Genomic DNA, 17,134 nt, shown 5'->3' with positions numbered 1-17,134 from the left:
CTGCACAGCCAGGGAGTGGTGGCAGAGCTAGGGTTTGTGAAAAGAAAGAAGAGAACTGATATTGACTGAGCACCGACTACATGCCAGTCTTATGCTGGGGGCTTTACCTGAGTTTTAGCTGCTTGCTCAAATGACAGGGCACAGCTATAGGGACAAAGCCTTGACGCATGAGGCAGAAAAGGGTCCAAGTCCAATACTATACCCCAGCTTTGCAGTGTGTCCTTGAACGAGCCACTTCTCATTGCCCGGGACCCAGTTTCTCCATTTAGAAAATGGAATGAATGGCCTCAACATATTTGGATTGTGTGATAAAGACCATTCTTGGGATCAGAGGGCCCTCTGGGTGTCTTTTTAGCCATGCGAACCAGAACTGGTGCCACAAATTGATTACATGAGCAGCTGCGGCACTGAATGAGGAAACACGACTAAGCCAATAAGGTCTTAACTCTTAAGCCAAGCCTTTCCTGATGCAAGCCCTGCCATCCCCTGCGGCTTCCACCTCTGACTCCATCTCTCACACTCTGTGCCCCACCACTTCGAAACACTTGAACTTTTAGAACAATCCTGATCTCTGTCACCTCCGGGCCTTTGCCCAGGCTGTTTCCTCTGCCTGGGACTCCTTTTCCTTCCACCCATTCTCTCTTGCTAATTTTTACTTATTGTTGTGTGTCTGTCTTTCTTTATTTCTTTCTCTTTCTTTCTTTCTTTCCTTCTTTCCTTCTTTCACAGGATCTTGCTCTGTTGCCCAGGCTGGATGCAGTGGTATGATCTTCTATTTCTTCCAGGGCTTCACCTCTAAAATTTGTTTAGGTGTTTCTTTTGTACATCCATGGGCTCGTGCATTCGCTATCAGGCACTTTTTACCATGTTGTGATTTCCCATCGACTTGTCTGTCTTCCCCACCAAATCATAAACTCCATGAGGACAGGACAAAGTCCATTCACAGCTGCATCCCTGGTGCCTAGCTCTGGGCCTGGCACACAGGAGGTACAGAAAAAGAGTGAATCCTGTTAAATTGGAGCAGCAATGGAAATCTGTGATCTTCCTGGGAAGATGATGCCACAGAAGACCCCTCAAAGTATCAAACAGAGGGTCTTTTGCTCCCCTATTTTCCAGAATTGCTTTCATCGAGACATGTTCTCAGTAGTAACAGTGCTGATAGCAGACATACTAATTGCATTTCTAGCTGTGAGATCAGGAGGGCCCTCTGACCCCCAGAATGGTCTTTATCAAACAATTCAGCATGTTGAGGCCATCGTTCCATTTGCTAAATGGAGAGACTGAGTCTCAGATATGGGGAAGTGGCTTGTCCAAGGACACAAAGACACTTGTCCTCTTGTTCTGAAACCATTGTAACAACCTCCTCCTGGCCTTCCAGAGTCCACGGTAATCCTCCTTCTCCATACGGCAGCCAGAGTGGCCTTTGAAAAGGCAGATCAGATCACATTCCCCTCTGGCCACGACCCTTCAATGTGTCCCCATCTTACTAAAAGCCCGTCCTTAAAATTTCCTACAAAGCTTTTGCAGGTTGAATTTTAGAAATAAAAGGGCACAGGGAGGGCTTCCCTGATCCCAGCCAGAATGGCCTTATATTACACAATCTGGGATGAAAGAACCCTTGGGGTCATCAGTTCAATTTATATCTTTTTTTTTTCTTTTTTTAGAGAGACAGAGTCTTGCTATGTTGCCCAGGCTGGAGTCCAGTGGTGCAATCATAGCTCATTCCAGCCTCGAACTCCTGGGCTCAAGCAATCCTCTTTAGTAGCTGGGACTACAGGGCTGTGCAAATGCACATAGTTCAATCACACTAAATGGAGAAACTGAGTCCTGAGATGGCGCTAAGCATGTACCCTTGGGATCAATACCAGTGGAAAGGAAGGAAGGGCATGAGAACTGGGCAGAGGGAGAAGCCAGGGAGGGATACAGTCCCATGAACAGCCTCCATCAGTCCCGCAGGGAGCCTTGGAACTGGAATGGCCCATCAGAGTTGGACAGCATTGGGCAGAAATGGTCAGACCCTTATATCCCTACTGTGGTCAGTCATCGGATGTGGGAAGCCAGCCATCTGCAGCTAAGCCACCTCTGAACAAGCTGACAGCTGAGGGTCATAGGCTAATGGGAGCACTCTCAGTCACTGTGGTAATAAGCCTTTCCTCCAAGAGATATCCTAACAAAAGCCCCGCAGAACCTGCCCCCTACCCTCATTCCCTTGCTAACCTCCGTTCCAGCCACCCTGGCCTCCTTATTCCTCAAACACGTTATTGCGTTTCTAGCTCACAGCCTTTGCCGTTGCTGTTCCCCCCACCTGGAGTTCTTTTTCCCCTGCTAGTCTGATAATTTGTCCCTTCACTGTCTTTAGGACTCTGCTCAAATGTTACCTTATTCAGGCATCCTTCCTTGACCTCCCTCCAATAAAAAAAGCAGTCCACCCCTCCTCCCCAACTCCCTGATGCTGCTTCACCATTGCCATCTGACACACGGTGTAAGCCTTGTACGTTTGTCATTTGAGTGCAAGACCCAACAGGACCTGATGGATCCAGCGCCAAGCCCAGAACCGGCTATTCTGTAGGAACTCAATAACGGTCTGTAAACCGACCCCATAAGCCTTCAATTCTTCACTTACACCAGAAAAGAAAACAATGGATTTGAGAAGAACCATGTATAGCAGTCCCATGTATTGGTCTTAGACAGGACGTCAGGCTTGCGCATTTGTAGCATGGTAATAAAGTTGGGGCTGTTACCATTATTTTAATTCTCATTATCTCTGTTTAACACAGGAGGCAGCCAAGGTGGGCACAGGAAAAAGGACTCACCCAAGGTCACGCATCAGGGAGCAGCTGAGCCATCGTAAGAGCCTGGGACTGACTGACTTCACGACTCCCCTGACACTGCATGGGCGTGGAAGGAACTCCTCCGGGTTCCCCTGATATTGCAGGGGTGTGGAAGGAACTCCTTAGGGCAGCTGCTTCTCAACTCAGGTGGTGCTGCCGCCCCCAGGGCCCCTTAGCTATTCCTCTTACTTCCTGCTTGAATCTGCAATTGCGTCTCTGAACAGAATGGTGTTTATTAACTTCCCACTGAGCTTATTACTGAGCAGACACCTTATCACCTGCCACCTGTATGCTGAGCTGAGACTAGTAATTCCCAGGCCATAAATAGCCCTAATCTCTATCCCACGGAGCCAGGGGCCACCAGCTTTGCCCAGAAGTTGAAATCAAAGGCCAGGGGCTGGCTCTTTTTCTGTCCCCACCCCTGGCCACCACTCTAGGGCCATAATTCAGGCATGAGGTCATCGAGTCAGCCAGATCTCTCTGGTCTCCCTGCTTCAATTCAGCGTTTCTTTTGGTGGTATGACAAATTCACTGCCATGTGGCATTCATTCTCAGCATGGCTGAAGAGTACCCTGGTTGGAACTTTCTGTGATGGTGTGGCAAAGTGTCAGACAGACACAAGCTGTGTCTCAGACTCACTCTGATCTCTTGGGTAAGCTGGCCAACCTCTCTGAACCTCAGTTTTCCCATCTCTGTAATGGGCATAATCATTCCTCTATGACTGTTTGCTGTGGTTTAAATGAAACAATGGATGCTTTGAGCACAGGACAGGACTGAGAGCTCAATCCATCAAGGCCAACTTCTCCATTTGGCACAGTAGGCAGAGTATCTAGGGACCACAATACACCTAGGGGCCCACAAAAATGCTTTCGTTTCTTTTAATTATTATTATTTTTGTTTTATTTTATTTTTGTAAAGAGGTCTCATTCATCTTGCCCAGGCTGGTCTCAAACTGCTGGCCTCAAGCAATCTTCTCGCCTTGGCCTCCCAAAGTACTGGAATTATAGGCATGAGTCACTCACTGCCAGTGAGCCGTGTGGACTTGGTAAAGTCACCAACCTCTCCGATTCTCCTTATCTTGAAAACAGGGGTGATAACGCTCCTCCCTACCCCACAGATGCTGCGACGTTCCAAGCAGACCTCTAAGAGTAAAAACAGATATTTTCCACCATAGTATGCTATTTTTCTGTCCCTAATGTTATAGTCAATTTTTGCTTTTAATTTTAAAAGAAGTGAGGCAGCCGGGCGTGGTGGCTCACGCCTGTAATCCCAGCACTTTGGGAGGCCGAGGCAGGTGGATCATGAGGTCAGGAGATCGAGACCATCCTGGCTAACACGGTGAAACCCCATCTCTACTAAAAATACAAAAAATTAGCCGGGCGAGGTGGCGGGCGCCTGTAGTCCCAGCTATTCGGGAGGCTGAGGCAGGAGAATCGCATGAAACTGGAAGGCGGAGGTTGCAGTGAGCCGAGATTGCGCCACTGCACTCCAGCCTGGGTGACAGAGCGAGACTCTGTCTCAAAAAAAAAAAAAAGAGAGAGTGAGGCTGGGCGCAGTGGCTCATGCCATTACTTTTAATGGCAAAAACTGCAATTACTTCTGCACCGACCTAATACAACCTGCATCGTATTCCTCTTTATACCAGCACAGTTCTAAAATGTATTTTTAATTTGTTTTTAATGGTGAGAAGGGCCCATGAATGCAAAAGTACATGAGGAAGACAAAAGTCCTCATTTGGCCCAGCAAATGATGCATGCTCCCTTCTGTTTGAAAGCTAGAGGCAAGACCTGCCTGCAGCCTGGGAGCCAGAGGGATCACTTACGCAGCTTACTTCGTAGCGCTGATACTTGATGCACTGCGAGTCTTGACAGTCAGCCAATCAGTCCACAATCAGGCCTTTTTCCAACAAAACCCAACCCTTCATTCTTGCAACAAATATTTATTGAGTTTCTACTCTGAGCCAGGCATGGTCTGGGTTCAAATATCAGTGTGAGCACTTGCCGACTGTGTGAACTTGGGAAAGATGCTTGCTGTTGCTCTATGTGCCATCTGTAAAATGGGAATGATAGGATTGTCATCAGAGATAGGAGAATTCATCCAGGTAAAGTATGTAGAAGGGTCCCCCTTGTATGACAAGCACTGCATACGGTTAGCCCCAATTATCAACAGGGATGTGGACTCTGCCCCACTGGAGCCTGTGACAGATCATTAACAAGCCCTTGAATAGACACATTTGCCTTTGTTATGATGAGTGCAATGATGGGATGAACAGAGAACTGAGCTGAATGGTAACCAAGAGGGTTGTCTTAAATGGTGTAGCCAGGGAAAGCTTCTCTAAGGCAGTGCCATCTAAACAGAGACCTGAAGGAACAAGGAAGCAGCCCTGGGAGGGGAGGAGGGAGTAGCTCATTCAAAGGACTAGAGAAGGAACACCAGGGTGGCCATTGTGATGGAGCCCACAATAGCCCAGGAACTGCCCCTAGAGTGCACAGAGGCAAAGCCTTGTCCAGGTGCCTGTTGCATTTAAAATTCACAGCACCCCCTGGAGGCAGGTGTGGGAATTATCCCCATTTTACAGATGATGCAACCCTGACCCAGAATCCCTTGGAACCAGACACAGTAGAAAGCATGATGTAATTATCCAGGGGACCCAGATCCTCACCCCAATAGTGACAGTGAGCCGTGTGGACCTGGTAAAATCACCAACTTCTCTGATTCTCCTTATCTTGAAAACAGGGATGATAATGCTCCCCCCTACCCCACAGATGCTGTGACGTTCCAAGCAGACATCTAAGAGTACAAACAGATATTTTCCACCATAGTGTGCTGTTTTTGCTGTCCCCAAAAGCAGCCCACATCCCCATCTGAGTGCTAGGAATTTCCCTCAGGACCTGCTGGCAATCTGTCAACCAGGAATTTCTCTGCATCTTCTTATATTTAGAAATATATTTTTTCCTAGGCCATCTCTAATAGCCCAAGTTTCCTAGATACTACAAACTGGTTGGGAAAACAGGACTGTTTGGGATTTCATCCTAAAACAATTTCCCTTGATTCCATGGGAGGGGCTGGAAACAAGCTGGACATGCGTCTTCTTCCCTCTCCCATATCTGCAACTTATTGCCCACTCTCCAGCCTTCCATCTCTCTATCTGTCCCATCCAAGCCACTCTTGAATGGCCGTTGTCTCTAAACTGAGATCTATACTTTCTCTTCCCCAGTCCCTTTTCCAACCAGGAGGGATCTTGTCAAAACCAAACCCGATTGTGTCACTCCCTGCTTAAGACTCTTTAATGTTTTATTCCCAGAATCCAAAGCAATTATTGATCGTGGCCTCAAAGGCGTGCATGGTCTGGGATCTGCCAGCCTCCCTTTCTGTCTACCTTCCTCTCCTACCACTGTGCACTCTTCCCAGGTCTTACACTCCCCGTGACCCTGCTGCCACAGGGCCTTTGCACTGGTTTCTTCTGCCTGGAATATTCTGGCCACATGCTTCATTACCCACTCACTTGTCCCTGATGAAGCCTTACCTCCTCCAAAACGTCTTGCCTAATCTTCTGGCTACAGAGAATGCCTGTCCCTTTCTAGCTGACTCCTTACTTGGTTTTTCTTCATAACCTGTATGAAACCCATAACAAAAGAGTATGGTCTCCCTGTGTAACATCTGTCCCTCCATAGAATGCTGTCTCCATCTCTCCTAGAAGTCCCAGGGTGGGGCATGACCCCTTTCTGTCCTGAAAGCTGCTGAGGAACCCAGCTTGGGAACTGACTGGATGAGCCCCAGAGACTCAAGAGGAGACAGACCCTCTGTCCTTGACTAGGAAGCACAGCTGGCTCCAACAGGTGGAGGTAGGGGGCATTCAGGGCTGGAAAACGCTTGCTGGAAGCATCTGTGGATGCATAATCCCTACATCTGCAGACCAAGGGAAACAAGCTGTGGGGACCAAACACTTCTGTGCAAGCGAAGGAAGACAGGACAGAGAGCAAAAGATCTGACTGGACATGTGCGGTTGAGTTTAAATCACAGCAAGGAGACGGCTGAACCTGGAGCAGAGTGAGTGAAGAGGAGATGGCAGGTGGAGTGTGCAGAACCTTGTAGTGCAGTCCTGGTAAAAACAATCAGACTTCATGCTGAGTAAGATGGAAAGCCACTGAACACACAAGTGGCCTGGTCTGATTTGCTTTGTAAAACATCACTTAGGCCAGGCACGGCAGCTCATGCCTGTAATCCCAGCACTTTGGGAGGCCGAGGAGGGCGGATCACGAGGTCAGGAGTTCGAGACCAGCCTGGCCAACATGGTGAAACCCTGTCTCTACTAAAAATACAAAAATTAGCCAGGCATGGTGGTGTGCACCTGTAATCCCAGCTACTCGAGAGGCTGAGGCAGGAGAATAGCTTGAACCCAGGAGGCGGAGGTTGCAGTGAGCTGAGATCGCACCATTGCACTCCGGCCTGGGACAGAGCGAGACTCTGTCTCACAAAAACAAACAACAACAACAAACAAAAACATCACTTTGGCTGCTGGGTTTTTCCTTCTACCATTATGAGCTGTTGACACCTACATTGTTCTACCTAGATCCGTGTGTCTCTCTGGACAGCCCCCATGGGATGATCTCCAGCTCCTTGACTTCAGCGTGCTTTATAAACTCAGTATCTTCCTTTTACCCAAAACTGCTTCTCTTCACAGGCCCCAGCTCAGCAGATGGTGCCAAACTCCACCCAGTCCCCTGAGGCCAGAAAGCATCCTTGTCATCTCCTTCTTCCAGCTCCATACCTGGTCCATCACCATGTCTTGTTAGGGAGACCTCCCAGCATCACTTACACCTTCCCACCTCTTGCCACCCTGGCTGGGCCCACTCTAGGGCCAGGCACCTTATCTTTTGCCTGAACAACCTCAGCAGCCTCCTCCATGGTCTTCCTGCCTCCATTTTTGCCCCCTTAGAATAAACTTTCCACCAGCACCCAGAGGACTCATTCTAAAATGTAAGTTTCTGCCAGGTGCACTGGTGGCTTGCACCTGTAATCCCAGCACTTTGGGAGGTTGAGGTAGGAGGGTTACTTGAGGATAAGAGTTTGCGAGCAGCCTGGGCAACATAGTGAGACCCTGTCTCTACAAGAAATTTAAAAATTAGCCAAGCATGGTGATGCAGGCCTGTAGTCCCAGCAATTTAGGAGACCGAGGCGAGAGGATACTTTGAGCCTGCCCTGGAGTTAGAGACTGCAGTGAGCTATGATCACACCACTACCCTCCAGCCTGGGTAACAGAGCAAACCCTGGCCCCATGGCCAACAGAAAGAAACAAAACAAAACAAAAAAAACTTGCTCTGGTGGTCCCCCAGTCCCTAACACAACAGACACATCTCTTTCTTCCCAAGCCAGAGGTGTGGCTTGAGGTGTGGATAGGTGGGTTTTACCTTTTCCTACCCAAATATGTGGTTGTGAATACTGACCCCTTGAGAACATATATACTCATTGAAACCTTCTTGAACAATTGAGCTCAGATTCAGAGCATATGCAGGACAAGTCACTCATTTAATAGATGAGAATTCTGCAGCATGGAGAGGCTTAGTGACTTGCACAAGGTCACTCAGGAAATCTGGAACCAGAACCGGGGCATGCCCTCATGCCCATATATGCTAATTCCCATGCCTCCGTGAGAGTGCAGATATACTTGTGATATTGTCCCGGCTTGATTTCTGAATCCAAACTTCCCCGGCTGTAGTAGGTTCAATAAAGGCCCCCAATACATCCACATCCATGAATATGTTATCTTACATGGCAAAGGGGGCTTTGCAGATGTGATTACATTAGGGATTTTGAGACAGGATATTATCCTGGGTTAGCCAGGAAAGACCAATTTGATCATGAAGATTCTTATAAAGGGAGTCGGGGGCAGGATGGGCAGGGGTGCAAGTAAAAGAGAAAAGATGTGGTCAAAGAGAGCAGGGGAGTGACTGGGATATGCTACCCTGTTGGCTTTAAAGCTGAAGGAAGGGGTCATGAACCAAGGAGTGTTTCTAGAAGCTGGAAAAGGCAAGGTTCTTTTCCTGGAGCCGCCAGAAGGAATGTGGTTGGTCCTCTGGACACCTTGATCTTGAGATTTCTGACTTGCACATAAGATGGCCCAAAGGAGCTATGTGGGTCGGAGGGAAATGGGTGGCACTCTCAAGTTAAGGTCAATGGAGGAGAGTTTATTTACAAAGGGACTCATTCCAAAGGTGTGGGTGGAATGTAGATAACCTTGGCTGGAAGCAGCTGAGCTACTTCCCCGGCTTAGGCCTGAATGAGGGGAGAGGGAGGCTACCATAACCTAGAAGGAGGGAGAGTGGGGTTAGATCACTTTGATGACCTTCAGTCAAAGGCCACAGCCAGCCCAGGAAACCAGAGGATGAACCCCTGCCCTTCCTCTCCCTCTCCTCTGATCTCCTGCTGGGGATCCTCATTGGCGGAACCCAGCCAGAGCCAGAGAGAATCTGTTGACCTGGTCCACGCATATCAGTTTCCTGGGCTCAGGGCTGGATGGTGAAGGATGGAGATCAGTCTGGAGGGCCAGATTATATCGTGCATAGAGCCTCCCCTGTCTCCAAGCTAAAATCATTCATTAGTTCCCCCTTTTGTCTACCAGTTCAGGTCCAAACTCTTCAGGACGCCCCTCTACACCTCTCTCTACCCTGGTTTCCACTCAGCCATGCCCCAGCACCCACTCCCATCTTGCCATCAACCCATAAGTGACCACTTAGAGTCCCCCAAAGCATCAGGTCGACCATTCCACATCTCTGTGCCTTTACCCAGGCTGTGCCCACTGCCTGAAATACCCTCCCTACACCTACCACCTGGGCAAAGACCAGCAGGACACTGAGGCCCTCCAGAGCCCGGAATCAGAATCCAACAAACACGGGCTCAAATCCTGACCCTGCCACTTTCTGGCCGGTTAACCTTGGGGAAGCCAATGCATCTGGATGAGCCTCATTTCATCACCTACAAAATGGGGAGAATGACAAAGTGCACATCATGAAGCTGCTATGAGATCCAAATGAAACAAAGCGGGTAAAGTGCTTGGCAGGTGGCCTTTTGATGAATCAGACCTTGGCAACTTTTAAGAGGCATGTCCCTGCTGATGTCATTCCTGATCTTCTGTCTTTCTAAGTATCACGATCTCGTTTTTTTCTGAGGCTTTCTAAGCCTTGTGTGGACACCTCTAGGGGTCCCTGAAATGCTTTAGTGTGTGGCTCTTTCAGTGGACCAAGCTGCAAGAGAGAAGGACTGGATAGTATTCATGTTTGTGTCCTCAGCATTCAGAGTGTGATAGGTAGACCCTCAGTGAATACTGAGTGAATGAATGAGTGGATGAATGTCAAAATCATCCTCAAATAAACCAGTCTGCCTGCCCCTCCATCTGAATAAAGGTTGATCTACTTTCCTGGTCATCTGTACAGCTAAACAGGGTGCAGGGTGACCTCTCCATGAAGCCGAGTCCAAGGTCACAGTAAATAGAAGGGGTGATAAGGGAGTCACCAGGCCCGGGTGGGGGCTGCAGGCCCCAGCTCATTGCAAATGCAGAGAGAATCCCAGTGGCAGCTCCTTCTCTGGCAGGGAGCACAGGAAAAGACAAGAAAAATGAAGCCACTGCAATCTCATTTTCTGAGGCCTGCAAGTCAGCCAGGAAATGCTATTATTCCATCGCACTGTCGGTATTAAGTTATTTCCTTCACTAAATACGGGAATGTTCATGAATATCTATTGAGTCCCAGGTACAGACCCCTCCTGGCTCTGAGGCTCAGTCACTCTGACTTTACATTCCTGCAACAACACCCCTCAATCTTGCTCTGAAGTGAAAGACAATAGTATTTTAAATTGGTTAATAAATCTCTGGATTGATGCTTCTTGAAGGCCCGGGAACTTCGTCTCTATTACTCGAATAAAAGGGATCACATTTTAACCACTGCCAGGCTAGGAATTTGGGGGAGCAGTTTGAGCCAGAAGCTCCTTCCTTTTCCTGGGGAAGGAGGGGGTTGAGGTTTCAGGATGTTGGGGCAAACAGACCCTCCTGGAAGCTGGGAAATACTCATTTTCTGGCCAATATGGGCCAATCGGACATCTCGGGTCACTTTGGTTTTGATGGCTTTACATTCAGCTAGTTTCCCTGGATTCAAATAAAAGAGACTCAGAAACACAGCTTCAGGGGGGGAAGTGGAAGTGGGTGTCTGGTAACCTTTTAAAAAGCTCCCAGGCAAAGATAAGGATGGGTCCTGCCTGCGGGGCCACCACTTCCATGCCAGCCGCGCTTAGATGGGTGTGGAGTGTCACTCACACTGGAAAATAACTCCCATGTGGGTTTGTACACCTCCTTCCTCTGTGTGCACAGGTAAACTTGGGCATGCCCCTCAGGATGCAGAAAGTTTTGAAATTAGCCAAGCATGGTGTCACACGCCTGTAGTCCCAGCTTCTTGGGAGGCTGAAGCAGGAGAATCGCTTGAACTCAGGAGGTGGAGGTTGCAGTGAGCCGAGATTGCACCACTGCACTCCAGCCTGGGTGACAGAGCGAGACTCTGTCAAAAAAAAAAAAAAAAGGCCCCGCTGATGGGAAATGTGAAGTCAGACAGAAATGCCTCCCCTTTGTAAGTTTCCTGCCACCTGCTTTATGTCCATTTCTCCATAATCCATCCTCGCACCCTAGAAGGTGGAGAATTCTGACAATTGTCCACAGGCAAGAAAATCTGTGGGTCAGAATCTCTCCTGGAAATTCTCTCCAGTATATCAAGCCAGGGTCCAGCTGTAAGCAGGATCTCAGAAAATAGTGGCAGAATTGGCTGCTGTACAACATCCCCGAATTACAGATGTGCAAACTGAGGCTCAGAAAGAGCACATGGCTTGCTCAGCATCTTGCAGGGAGCTGGCCTGTCCTTGACTCTGCCAAGACAGTTTGGGCACCCATCATGCCCAGGTGCTGACTCGGGTACTAAAGAAACCAAGATGAAGGACAAAAAGACATGGTGGCCACTTTGATGGAGCCCAACATCTCAGGAGGTGCCTGGGGGAGTCAGCTGGGGACAAAGTGAACAGAGAGAACAGCAATTTCAGGTGTATCTAATCCCAGAGAAGGAAAGGAAGCAGGATGATGGGACATGCAGGGTGGGTTGTGGTGGGGCTACGGGTTAGTGGCCATCAAGAGCTGCTCCTCGCTTTTCCTGCAGACCCTGGAAAGCTGAGGAGCTGACGCATGTCTCTGAGACCTGGTAAGGTTTTTGGGAGCAGGGATTATATCTGCCTTGAGACCCCAGCTCGCAGCAGACTTGGCTGGCAGCTGATGTTTCGTATTTGGGGGAGATGGGCGACTGGAGGGGTTTCATTGTTATTAATAACGCTCTGCTCAACATTTCCCTCACCCCTTTATCAGAACACCCCTCGAAACCCTGCTCTGGGTGTGGTGAATATCTCAAGCCAACAGTCTCCTAATTCCAAGGGACATTGTGACCTAAGCTAGGCCAGGCCTTGTCCCTTGCTCTATGCCCTGGTCTCTCTCTCTCTAACAGGTCCCTCCCCTGTGCATGCCTTTGTGCACTCACTGCTTCCTCTTCCTGGACTGATTTCTCCTCCTCCCGTCACCCCTCTTGCCACCTCCTTCACCCTGTGAGCTCCCACTCAAATGTCAAGACTCAGATCAGGAGTGACCTCCTCCAGGAAGCCTTCCCTGACCTCCAGGGAGTGTGTGAGCCTCCTCTGGTCTCCCACCGCTGCCTGAGCTTCCCCAATTACAGCACTGACACTGGATCACAATCATCCATTTCTATGTCTGTGTCTTACCCTCAGAATGGGACTGTCTCATATTCACCACCTCTGCCAGCACCTAGCATAAGACTCAACACAGAGGTGCTAGTAATACTTGTCAGTGAAACTAACTACTTCTGTTTATCCATTTCAGTAGACAGATTGAAAAAAATAAGCCCCAAGGATCTGCCCTTCCCTATCCCCATGCCCATTGCAATGTAACTTTGAAGCTCTGCCCATTGGAGGATGGAGACTTTTCATCGCCTCTAGAATCTGAGCTGCCCATATGATTTGCCTTGGGCAATAGAATGTGGCAGAAGTGACGTCAGGCCAGTTCTGCACCTAGGTCTTACCAAGCTTTCACTTTCTCTTGTAGAACCCTCCAAGCTCCCATGCAAAGCCCAGGCTAGCCTGCTGGGGGACACAAGACCTGGGGCCTAGTCACCTCCATCGCCCCTGCCAACAGCTAGTCAACCATAGAACATGCAAGTGAGGCCATCCTAGACCAGTCAGCTCTAGCCAACCCACCAGCTTGCAAGAGCAGGCCCAGCTGGGATTAGGCAAGCCTGGCTCAGATCAGTAAAACCAACCAGCTGACCTATGAGCCAAAGAAAAAAAAATATTGTTATATACTCTTGAGCTTACATTACTGTTTGTTATGCAGCATTAACTGTGCCAATACATAACTAATGCATTCATTGAAGAGATTTTTCTCCCATGCATAGCACTGGGCATAGCACGTCGCCAATCCAGGTCCCTCCTGGAAACTGTCACCCAACCAAAGGAATCAGAATAGCAGGATCTCTGTGAGATAGGTCAAAGCACAAATCCTAAGGCTGTCTCTGATGGAGCACGTGGAAAGTGACCCCCAGCTGACCAAGTGACCTGTCATCACAGGTGAGGCAGAGGAGCCACGCCACAGGTGCTTCCAGAAAATCTCACAGTCTGGCAAAGGCCTTGCCCAGAATGCTGAATTCTATCTGGGGAATAAAGCCAGACACATCACTCTTTTGGACAAGCAATTTTTTTTTTCATAATTGACAATTCTTGGCATATTCTCCCCTTCTCTATGCACAGCCTTCCTTTTATGTCACTCATGTACATACCACTCTGAGGTGACTTCCCTGAAAAGTGAACGCCAAAGAGACCTCTGGCTCCTTACCCTTAAATATTCTACTTGTTATAAATTCCCCAAGGAGTCTTCTTAGCTCCAAATATCAGGGGAATTGGAAGGGGGAGTAAGGGGGAAGAAAACACGTTCTCGGAGCAGCTCTTTGTACTTGAGATTCTTTGGTTTGTATTAAAATATTCTCATCTTCCCATAATTTATGGGCACTCCTGGAACTAAGAGGGTCCGCTTTGTCCCTGATCCTCCATTCCAGAAATAAAACTGTTAGTGTCAGAGCGAGTATCTCTGAGAGGGAGTGGGAATAGGACAGAAACTTTCAGAGCATCCAATTTGAGTGATCAGGGAAAGACTCTGCAGACTCACTTCCTGGCCCCACTTGCCAGGGAGTGAGACCCAGCACCAGGCACCTCCCCATCCATGATCTCATTTGATTTTCAGAACAGTCCTGCCAGGATAATATTCTAGTCATTATCATGTTCATTTCTGAGGAGAGGAAAGTGAGAGTCCTAGGGATGAGATGCCTTCTTAAGAGAGCAGAGCTGGTTTAACATGGGTCTAGAATTCAAATCCATGTGCAGATGACACCCCAGTGCTCTCACCAGCCAAACATCCGGAGAAGGAGTGATCACAGAAGGCTACCTGGAAGTGGCAGGACTTAAACTGAGCCTCAGTGCTCAAGAGTCCCAGCTAGCTGTACTTTCTGGGGAAAGAGGTACAATCTATCTTATCCACTCAATTCCCTATAAGACCCTGAAGGGGGCAAAATTCCTGCTGCATCCAGCCCTTTTAAAAATGCACGGATCCCATTTTTCCTTAGATAAAAATCTCTGCTGCATTCTCCTGTGCCAGCTGAGTAAAATTTACTGTCCAGGGTGTGGCATTCAAGGATCTTGTTAATTTGTCTCATTCCACCTTGTTAGCTTTCCATCCCACTATGACCCCTACCTCCCACCCACACACACACAGATTTATACTTTCAGATATTCCACGTGTTAGTCAAATAACACTTCACCTCTATATATGTAATTTCTCTTCTACATCATTCATGCTAATCCCACTACCTACAACACTCATCTCTGCCTAATGAACTCCTACTCAACCCTCAGAGCCCAAGTCAAATACCCCTTCAGCTGGGAAGCGTTCCCTTCACTCCTTCATTGACATAGTTCATTGTACACATATCTGGTCAACTAGTACAGTACCAATTGACCCGTAGCAGCATGTTTGTCATATAGACAGTGAACCTTAAAGATGGGAGCCCAAGTTTTTATCTCTGAATCCTCACAGCTTAGCATGGGGCCTGGCCTTTTGCCCAGAGGTCAGTCGTTATAAATGCTTGTTGGATGACTAAATGAACGAGTGAATGAATGGATAAATTTATTGTAGACTTTCAGAAGATGCCCATTGGATGAACCAAAACCTCTGTGACATCTCAGTGCTCAATAAGCACCTTTGATGGAGTGCACAGAAAATCACACTTCTCACTTGAAACCGCTTGTTTGCAGGAGAAGGATTAAAAACAGACAAACTGAAACAAGGCCTGGCAGGTGGTCCAACCCCTCAATGGCCCCATTGGAGGAAAATAGACTTGTGGCGTCTCTGAGCAGCTCTCTGGGTCTGCCTCGTTCTCTCACTTGTTCCAAGCCCCAGATAAATCTTTTTTGGACAGGTGGCCCATCTCACCTAATATGAGCAGGAATTGTGGGTTGTCAGACTCAGGGCTCAGTCGAGGAGCTGAGGCTGGAGAGAGTCAGGGAATGTTTGACCAATGGCAGTCTGGGCGTCAGGCAAGGTGCACGCGTCTTTCTTCCAAGACGTCCAGGGCTGGGGAGTCTTGTGGAAATAAGATGGTTGTGCCTGGGAGGCCTCAATTCTGTCCTAACTCTGTCACTCCTTCCCTGGGGACCCCAGCTAAGCCTCCTGGCCTCTCTGGGCCTCAGCTTTCCCATCCACAAAATAGGGTGAAGGAAAAACAAGCTGCTGCTTGGTAGCCTCCATCCCATAACAAAGGGAGTCTAGAGACCATTGTCAGACACAAGGAGACTGTGGCCCAGAGAGGTGAGGTGACTTGCTCAAGGCCACACAGCCCAGAAGTGCAAAGGCCGGGATGTGTTCCTGGTCTTGTGACTCCAGAACACACCAATTCCCAAGTTGCATCCGAGCTGGAGGAACGTGGCACAGACCTATGAATCTCAGCATTTACAGCACCACTGACCCTTGGGGACCACAGCCACGTCAGGGAGCCACAGCAGGCCCATTCACTTCTCTTTTTTTTTTTTGGCATATTTAATGTATTTATTTGTATATGTGTTTTTTTATTTCTTTAAAAATTGTTAAGTTTTATTTATTTTTAAAATCACTTCATTGAGACATGACTGACACCTAAAAACCTGCACCTGGCCTGGCGCTCTGGCTCACGCCTACAATCCCAGCACTTTGGGAGGCCGAGGTGGGTGGATCCCAAGGTCAGGAGATGGAGACCATCCTGGCCAACATGGTGAAATCCCATCTCTACTAAAAATACAAAAATTAACTGGGTGTGGTGGCACATGCTTGTAATCCCAGCTACTCGGGAGGCTAAGGCAGGAAAATCACTTGGACCTGGGAGGCGGAGGTTGCAGTGAGCTGAGATCGCACCACTGCACTCTAGCCTGGTAACAGAGCAACTCCATCTGAAAAAAAAAAAGAGAATAAAGAAAGAAAGAAGGAAAGAGAAAAAAGAAAGAAACCTAAACCTATTTAAGGCTACAACTACATTAGTTTGGAAATAAGTATACACCAGTGAAGCCATCACCACCATCAAGGCCTTAGGTATATCCACTATCTCCCAAAATTTTCTCCTGTGTCATTTATATTATTAAGAGCATTTAGTGTAAGATCTACCCTCTGAGCAAATTTTAAGTATGCAATACAATATTATTAGCTATAGGCACTATGCTGTAGTATCTAGCTAGTACCTGTCTATAGGCACTTTGCTGTAAAATAGGTCTCCAGATAAGGGGTTAATATCCAAAATAAATAACAAATTCATGCAACTCAGTAGCAAAAAAAGACAACCCAATCATAAGGACCTGAAACAGACATTTCTCCTAAGACAACATACCAGTGGCCATCTACTTTCTTTTTTATTTTTTCCTTGCGATGGAATTTCACTCTTGTCGCCCGGGCTGGAGTGCAATGGCACGATCTTGGCTCACTGCAGCCTCTGCTTCCCAGGTTCAAGCAGTTCTCCTGTCTCAGCCTCCCAAGTATCTGGGATTACAGGCACCCACCACCACGCCTGTCTAATTTTTTTTTTTTTTTTTTTTGTATATTTAGTAGAGACATGATTTTGCTAAGTTGGCCAGACTGGTCTCGAACTCCTGACCTCAGTGATCCACCCACCTCAGCCTTCCAAAGTGTTGGGATT

At 48.1% G+C, this 17,134-nt stretch overlaps 1 long non-coding RNA gene across 1 annotated transcript in view; it reads right to left on the bottom strand.

Annotated features, from left to right (window-relative positions):
• The window catches only part of LOC106634252 (uncharacterized), a 145,006-nt gene that overhangs the window by 31,391 nt on the left and 96,481 nt on the right, over window positions 1–17,134 (bottom strand). The window contains exon 10 of the long non-coding RNA XR_010111744.1: window positions 4,654–4,880. This is a non-coding gene — a long non-coding RNA (uncharacterized LOC106634252). The remainder of the gene's footprint in view (window positions 1–4,653; window positions 4,881–17,134) is intronic.

The sequence above is a fragment of the Pan paniscus genome, chromosome 23, assembly GCF_029289425.2.
Source record: "Pan paniscus chromosome 23, NHGRI_mPanPan1-v2.0_pri, whole genome shotgun sequence".
Lineage (NCBI taxonomy): Eukaryota > Metazoa > Chordata > Mammalia > Primates > Hominidae > Pan > Pan paniscus.
The sequence above is the reverse complement of the archived record's forward strand: the minus strand, read 5'-3'. Positions and strand labels throughout refer to the sequence as shown.